This window comes from Panulirus ornatus, chromosome 62 (assembly GCF_036320965.1).
Source record: "Panulirus ornatus isolate Po-2019 chromosome 62, ASM3632096v1, whole genome shotgun sequence".
Classification (NCBI taxonomy): Eukaryota; Metazoa; Arthropoda; class Malacostraca; order Decapoda; family Palinuridae; genus Panulirus; species Panulirus ornatus.
The window spans coordinates 14,296,855-14,304,746 of NC_092285.1; the positions used below are offsets into that span (position 1 = coordinate 14,296,855).

At 46.3% G+C, this 7,892-nt stretch overlaps 1 protein-coding gene across 4 annotated transcripts in view; it reads left to right on the forward strand.

The window, feature by feature from the left end:
- LOC139745747 (DNA polymerase lambda-like) overlaps positions 1-7,892 on the forward strand; it is a 305,248-nt gene that overhangs the window by 169,098 nt on the left and 128,258 nt on the right. The gene's annotated exons all lie outside the window — the stretch shown is intronic.

The following is a 7,892-nucleotide window of genomic DNA, read 5'->3' on the forward strand; positions in this document are numbered from 1 at the left end:
AGTTCAGCTTGACAGGTATGGGTGCCGGCAAGTCATCTGCTCAACCCAAAGCTCGAGTTACAAGCAGATGTTGATCTTGGACTGATCAAGGAAGCAAGAAAATCGAACGTGTCGAACTTTATGTGCATTAAAGCATTGACAACCGATGACGTAGAGGAATGATACGACAGAGAGCACCTCGCCTAGCCAGCCACTGTGACGTGTGCTCTACCTGGGCCTCAAGTGTTTCGTTTACGCGAAGCTTAAGCCAAATATAGACTGCCACTTGTACTGATGACCTGGCCATCATGCTTAACATGATCACTTGTATCTTATACATCAATAATGCGAGTACATGTCAGGCCTGAAGAATATATTGGTAACAAGTTATAATAAATATCCTGAGATTATACTGGGAATTTCTATAAATCAAGCTTAGATGTTGCCTATTCTGAAAACATATTCAAGCTAAGTTATACACAGGAATAAAACAATGATTAATATTATTTCGATAATTTTTCCATTATGAATATATATACAAATCCTAAACTGTAAATACTGAAGCCAGCAGGGTCGAGCGAGGAGCTGACCAGCATACATTATGAATCCATCTCCCATATTCTTCCACATTTCACCTACCAAGACTTACATTCTTCACTTCATCTTCTTCACCATAGAAACTCAATGTTCATTAAGTTCAGTCACTGTTTGCATACAACCTTGGGCTGAAAACTGTATAGCAGATAAGATTATGATCAACTATAAGAAACATGTTGACCCCAGCAGACATGTACGAAACGTCTTCATCATGAAGCAGTACTTACTGTTCTCCCGTTTTCGCCCGTCCCCTCTGACACAAATCATATGAAGAGAAAAAAGGTAATGAGGGATACAGAATGAGGTAAACGAGGCAAGTCACAAGGTAATAAGGGATACAGAATGAGTTAAACGAGGCAAGTCACAAGGTAATGAGGGATACAGAATGAGTTAAACGAGCCAAGTCACAAGGTAATGAGGGATACAGAATGAGTTAAACGAGCCAAGTCACAAGGTAATGAGGGATACAGAATGAGTTAAACGAGGCAAGTCACAAGGTAATGAGGGATACAGAATGAGTTAAACGAGGCAAGTCACAAGGCGTGGCAGAAGGTGCCTCATTAATGTGGCAGGCGTACGTCGCGCTTAACGCCACGCCTCGCACACATAACTGGGCCACTGTTGCCTGCACTCAGGTGATGACTCGTGTGGTGACGGTGGACAGCCTGCTCAAGATAATTAGACATAAACCATTCTAGATAATCAGCAACGGACTGTGTGGTGGCCGAGACCCGCGCTCTGTGTTCAGGTCACGTTGGGTGTGCCACATTGTGTGTGACCTTGTACTTCACGGAGGGAACATTGCTGGAGAGAGACGCTTGTGACTATCGATCATTCTTGGTTGTAGGTAACAGTGGTTGTTTCTTGGTTGTAGGTAACAGTGGTTGTTTCTTGGTTGTAGGTAACAGTGGTTGTTTCTTGGATCCAAATGGATTCGTCAGGTGAAAGTGTATTGTGAGAGCGGGTGAGCGACGTACCGTACACATGATACTGGATAAGAGACGTGGTCATATGGCTTGAGTTAAGACAGTATTAGTCATGTTATATCATCTATAACGTAGACTGGTCTCTTGAATCACGACAACTGGTCAAGAAACATGTTATACCAAGCGTGACACACACACACACACACACACACACACACACATAACCTCACAAACATGACCTCCCAACACCTGCCCAGCAGTGCCACAAACATGTCATTAAGGGACATATTGTAGTGAGGTCAGAGGAAGTATTAGCCGCTCAAGACAGGTTTACGAGCCTTGCTTCGTGTGTGGAAGATCTTCATGTTATCTTAACTCCTCCATCATGAAACTGTGAGTTTGTGTCTTCATCCAGTATGACAAAGAGCTTCGTGAAGACACTATGGTCTAGTGGTGTCTTCATCCAGTATCACAAAGAGCTTCGTGAAGACACTATGGTCTAGTGGTGTCTTCATCCAGTATCACAAAGAGCTTCGTGAAGACACTATGGTCTAGTGGTGTCTTCATCCAGTGTCACAAAGAGCTTCGTGAAGACACTATGGTCTAGTGGTGTCTTCATCCAGTATCACAAAGAGCTTCGTGAAGACACTATGGTCAAGTGGTGTCTTCATCCAGTATCACAAAGAGCTTCGTGAAGACACTATGGTCTAGTGGTGTCTTCATCCAGTGTCACAAAGAGCTTCGTGAAGACACTATGGTCTAGTGGTGTCTTCATCCAGTATCACAAAGAGCTTCGTGAAGACACTATGGTCTAGTGGTGTCTTCATCCAGTATCACAAAGAGCTTCGTGAAGACACTATGGTCTAGTGGTGTCTTCATCCAGTATCACAAAGAGCTTCGTGAAGACACTATGGTCTAGTGGTGTCTTCATCCAGTATGACAAAGAGCTTCGTGAAGACACTATGGTCTAGTGGTGTCTTCATCCAGTGACAGTTTAGCTACAACTACACAACATTCAACATCTTGCAGCTTCCTTGATGCTTCACACGCAACACTGTACCTTCTGCCTTGTTATTTCTGTCATGGTGATTACTGGAGATAAGTTAGGTTACATGATGTATGACCCGGATATCCTGCCCGCCACACATAATGTATCACCAACACATACATACATAAACCAATTACCTAATAGGGAATCTAGTGAACTACAACGTGGTTAACTGACAAAGGATGTTCGTTCTAGCCAACAAAATAAACAAATAATTGTCATATTTTTCAAGAATCGATTATTTCCTCCTGAATATGATCAGTTGTACCTCATACATCCCTAACCCATACAAGTCCCAACCAACTCATAAATTTCCTCATACTTGATACCCACAGCAGCTTTGTACAACATCAAAACATGGCGTATCATCTGTCTCATCTCTTGTGTTACATAACTGGGCTAACACAGCGAGGCGGCTCACGCTCTGTCGCTGTTGTCAAACACATCTTTCTTTGTTGCTTGATAATCCGACACCACACTACACACCTCTGCCAACACCACACATCGTGATGACTCTTACCACAACACACCTCTGCCAACACCACACTACACGATGACTCTTACCACAACACATCTCTGCCAACACCACACTACACGATGACTCTTACCACAACACATCTCTGCCAACACCACACTACACGATGACTCTTACCACAACACATCTCTGCCAACACCACACTACACGCTGACTCTTACCACAACACATCTCTACCAACACCACAAGCTCTGACAGCCTTATATCAAGACACAAGGGTTCGACTACCCTCTCCTTACACCCCCATCTTGTACAGCCGTCCCAATACCCCAGGCCTCCACAACCCTCTCCCAACATTCCCGACCTGGAGAACTTCAGCCAACATTCCTGGTGTATCACGACGCCTCCCATCCCAACATTAATTTATAATGGCGACCTCTCACCCCGGAAACAAGAACCTTATAATAAAGAATTGTTTCTCTGTCAGTCTAACCAAATTTTTTATTTTCTTTATCAAGTCTACAGATGTTACAGAATGCTGACCAAAGTTACAATGTTCATGACATTTAACAAGGCGCTAGGTACGTTACAGTCATGAACACGTCACAAAGCGTTCAACACATGTCACAGATGTTGAACACACACACACACACACACACACACACACACACACACACACACACACACACACACACACACACAGGACCTCCGGACAAAGTTATTTTCGACCTGTGCTCAATGTGTGTCGACCCCAGGAGGATCTAGTGTACATGCCCAGTGTTGTGATAACCTAAATATATAACACAGATCGATCTACTTCCATGTTGGCTTCATTACTTGTCACACTTGCATGACTTCACTGAAAACCAATGGATGACTGATGAAGATTTATTGCATCGTCTTCAATGATGGTTTACATAAGTTCAGCAACTATGGACGTCAAGGAAAGTTGGCTATAATTTCTGGATTAAGATATCAAACTTCCAGCATCGCGGAACCTTCCCTGTAGCGAGTGAGTTACTGAAGAAAACAAGCGATTAACCATCTCATTCTTGGCTTGTCTCATGCTATCAGGTTAAAGTGACCAGGACCTCCAGTTATATCTACTTTGATTCCATTTAAAGTTTACATCTTGAGGTTGTGTGTCAGTATGATGTTACCCACACCTACCTCGTCGTGGGGCTGGATGTGGCACATGAGCTGTATCCTCAACCCTTCATTCCTGGCGTCCGACTCATACTATGTACCTTCCCCCATGGTTCCTGCTCCATGTACTCCATAATCTCCCACGACAGTTGGGACAAGATCATCCTGCTACTCTGATCACTCCCAACCTACCTACCTCTCGTCTACCCACAACCTTCATCTCCCCACAACCTTCATCTCTCCAACCCCACCACATTTCCTTTCCCTCCTCCATCAACGAAGTTTTAAAATCTATGTTGCTAAGTTCCCGAAGGCCGCGACCTTTAAGCTAATATTGTACCGTCACTTGGGTATATCTATGTTTATTTACTCCCTCCATTCATTTAGCCATAAAGGTGTCAAGGAAGCAGTGAACACCTGATGTAAACCCAGCGTCTTCATACAAACTGGCATGAGTCACCAGTGACTACCACATCTCATGTTTATTGCCAGAGATGAGAGCGTCTGTCAACACACAAGTGTTTGTGTTAATGGCTTGGCCCACCCACCCACCCACCCACCCACTCACTAGATGATGCAGCTGGAGTTGAGGATCATGAATGTTGAACCAACACATTATTATCAATATAGCTACGTAGGAGAGTGGTGGTACCAGGTCATTAGCTACGTAGGAGAGTGGTGGTACCAGGTCATTAGCTACGTAGGAGAGTGGTGGTACCAGGTCATTAGCTACGTAGGACAGTGGTGGTACCAGGTCATTAGCTACGTAGGAGAGTGGTGGTACCAGGTCATTAGCTACGTAGGACAGTGGTGGTACCAGGTCATTTCCACCTCTAATCATGTGTGGGTGTGACATGAACTCTCCCGTCCAGTCGAATGTTGGAATGGATAAGTATCATGATGTACAACCTCACCACAAAGAAGGGGAAAAAAGATACTCTCTCTCTCTCTCTCTCTCTCTCTCTCTCTCTCTCTCTCTCTCTCTCTCTCTCTCTCTCTCTCTCTCTCTCTCTCTCTCTCTCTCTAACAGTGATGAGTCTGATGAAGGTAGAGATCCATATCATTATTATAAAAAGGCTTGTCATCACCGACATAATTCCTGGTTTTTGCCATCTTCCCTCATGGTCCTCGAGCACCAACCATAAATCAACGTAATTGCGAGTGAGAGCCACACGTGACGTCGTGTGGGCTGATCGTCTATGTCTATCCTTCTGTCAATGTCACACAACAACCATCCTTCACCCACTCAACTAAGACGGAAATCTTCAAATTTTACTGGTTACTTTAAAAGCAGATTTTGTGTCAGTCGCACAAGTTCGATGACGAGATGTTTCTAGTATAGAGACATTCTAAACTGTTGGTTGAACATTTATCCCATCTAGAAATGGCCGAGAACGACCATCACAACCATCACTTCATTCCTTCCTTCAGATGTGGCTAACTGTGGCAATGGCACCAACGAAAACAGTAAACCCTCTCTCTCTCTCTCTCTCTCTCTCTCTCTCTCTCTCTCTCTCTCTCTCTCTCTCTCTCTCTCTCTCTCTCAAAGCAACTCTGCAATTAAGATGCATAATTAGTAGATCAGATGCCATGCCTGCAAACATACTAGAAAGACACTAGACGAAAATGCATGTATGTCTGGTGTGTGTGTGTGTGTGTGTGTGTGTGTGTGAGAGAGAGAGAGAGAGAGAGAGAGAGAGAGAGAGAGAGAGAGAGAGAGAGAGAGAGAGAGAGAGAGAGAGAGAGAACGATGGGGATTAAATGTGAAGACTTTACAACGTATGTGATTGTAAGAGTATGTTCAGTTGGTTGTTTGGTTGTATAGTAGGTGTCGCACAAACCTAATAATATTGTATACTTCCCACTTCTCAAAATGTGGCTGGGAATTATGATCATTAATGTAATTATGATCATTTATATAACTTGAACGTTTCTTTTTCTCTCTCACTAAAAGTGTCTGTCCTTCCGTAAGTGTGTGACGTTGAAGTTATTGTAGTTCTTGTATGTCTCGCTCGGACGTAGTGCAGTATAGAGGTTAGGTTAGGTGAGTCTGTGGTGCTGTTTGTGAGGCTAAACGTCCTGTCTAAGATGTCACCTTCGACGACGAGGCTGTATTGTTATCATCATCACCGTCGTCGAAGACTTTCCTGTCCTCAAGGAGCCCACCTTAACCTGCTCCTATGTGGAGCGCAGCCTCGTGAGTCCAGGAGCCCCATACAAGAAGTTGTGAAGTTACTTGATAATGATCGACATGTTCCAGTATGATGGTTCGTGGGTGTTTGTGTGTGTGTGTGTGTGTGTGTGTGTGTGTGTGTGTGTGTGTGTGTGTGTGTGTGTGTGTGTGTGGCTGGTGTAGTGTACAGAACACTCGTCTGCTGGTGACTGTCGTGTGTCTGCTGCCTTCCAACACCAGGCCCTCCCCAGCACTCGTGTCTGCCACCTTCCTTCATTACATCATCTGTGCCAACATCAAGCCCTACTGTGTCTTTGGTCCCCACGTGAAGTGTTGTCAGTGACTTGAGCCTCTGACACAAAACGAACAAAATTAATGATGTACAGACTTTGCTCAACACCTGCATGGATCACCCACCACCAGCCTCACCTGTTGTACCATCATCATCACTTCTACCGCCAGGACATGACGTTGGCCAGTCAGATGAGAACTTTACCTTCACATATTTGTCTGTTATCCTTCCTAGTGATCGTATATTTCTTGTATCTTGCCCTGTCCTCACTACTGTCTGCCCACCCCAACCATCTTCCTCCCCGCAGTCGACGCCATCTGCCCAATCCTGCCCCTTGCCCACCTTCTCTCTGCCCTCTCCTGCCCACCCCTGGCGTGGCCCCAAGGCTTTCGGGAGGGGAAGGAGGGCGGCGGAGCAACACTATTCTGGTGTTGGCAGCGGGAGCCACGCCGGCCACAAGGAGGGCCCGGTTTACAATTACACTTAATACTGCCAAGGAATGTCGCCGCCGCTCCTCTTACCCCAGAGAACCTCTACACGCTCGCAGCCAGACCTGTAGACGATAGGACCCCTCCTGCCAGACCTGTAGACGATAGGACCCCCTCCTGCCAGACCTGTAGACGATAGGACCCCATCCTGCCAGACCTGTAGACGATAGGACCCTCTCCTGCCAGACCTGTAGACGATAGGACCCCTCCTGCCAGACCTGTAGACGATAGGACCCCTCCTGCCAGACCTGTAGACGATAGGACCCCCTCCTGCCAGACCTGTAGACGATAGGACCTCTCCTGCCAGACCTGTAGACGATAGGACCTCTCCTGCCAGACCTGTAGACGATAGGACCCCCTCCTGCCAGACCTGTAGACGATAGGACCCCCTCCTGCCAGACCTGTAGACGATAGGACCTCTCCTGCCAGACCTGTAGACGATAGGACCCCTCCTGCCAGACCTGTAGACGATAGGACCTCTCCTGCCAGACCTGTAGACGATAGGACCCCCTCCTGCCAGACCTGTAGACGATAGGACCTCTCCTGCCAGACCTGTAGACGATAGGACCCCCTCCTGCCAGACCTGTAGACGATAGGACCCCTCCTGCCAGACCTGTAGACGATAGGACCTCTCCTGCCAGACCTGTAGACGATAGGACCTCTCCTGCCAGACCTGTAGACGATAGGACCCCCTCCTGCCAGACCTGTAGACGATAGGACCCCTCCTGCCAGACCTGTAGACGATAGGACCTCTCCTGCCAGACCTGT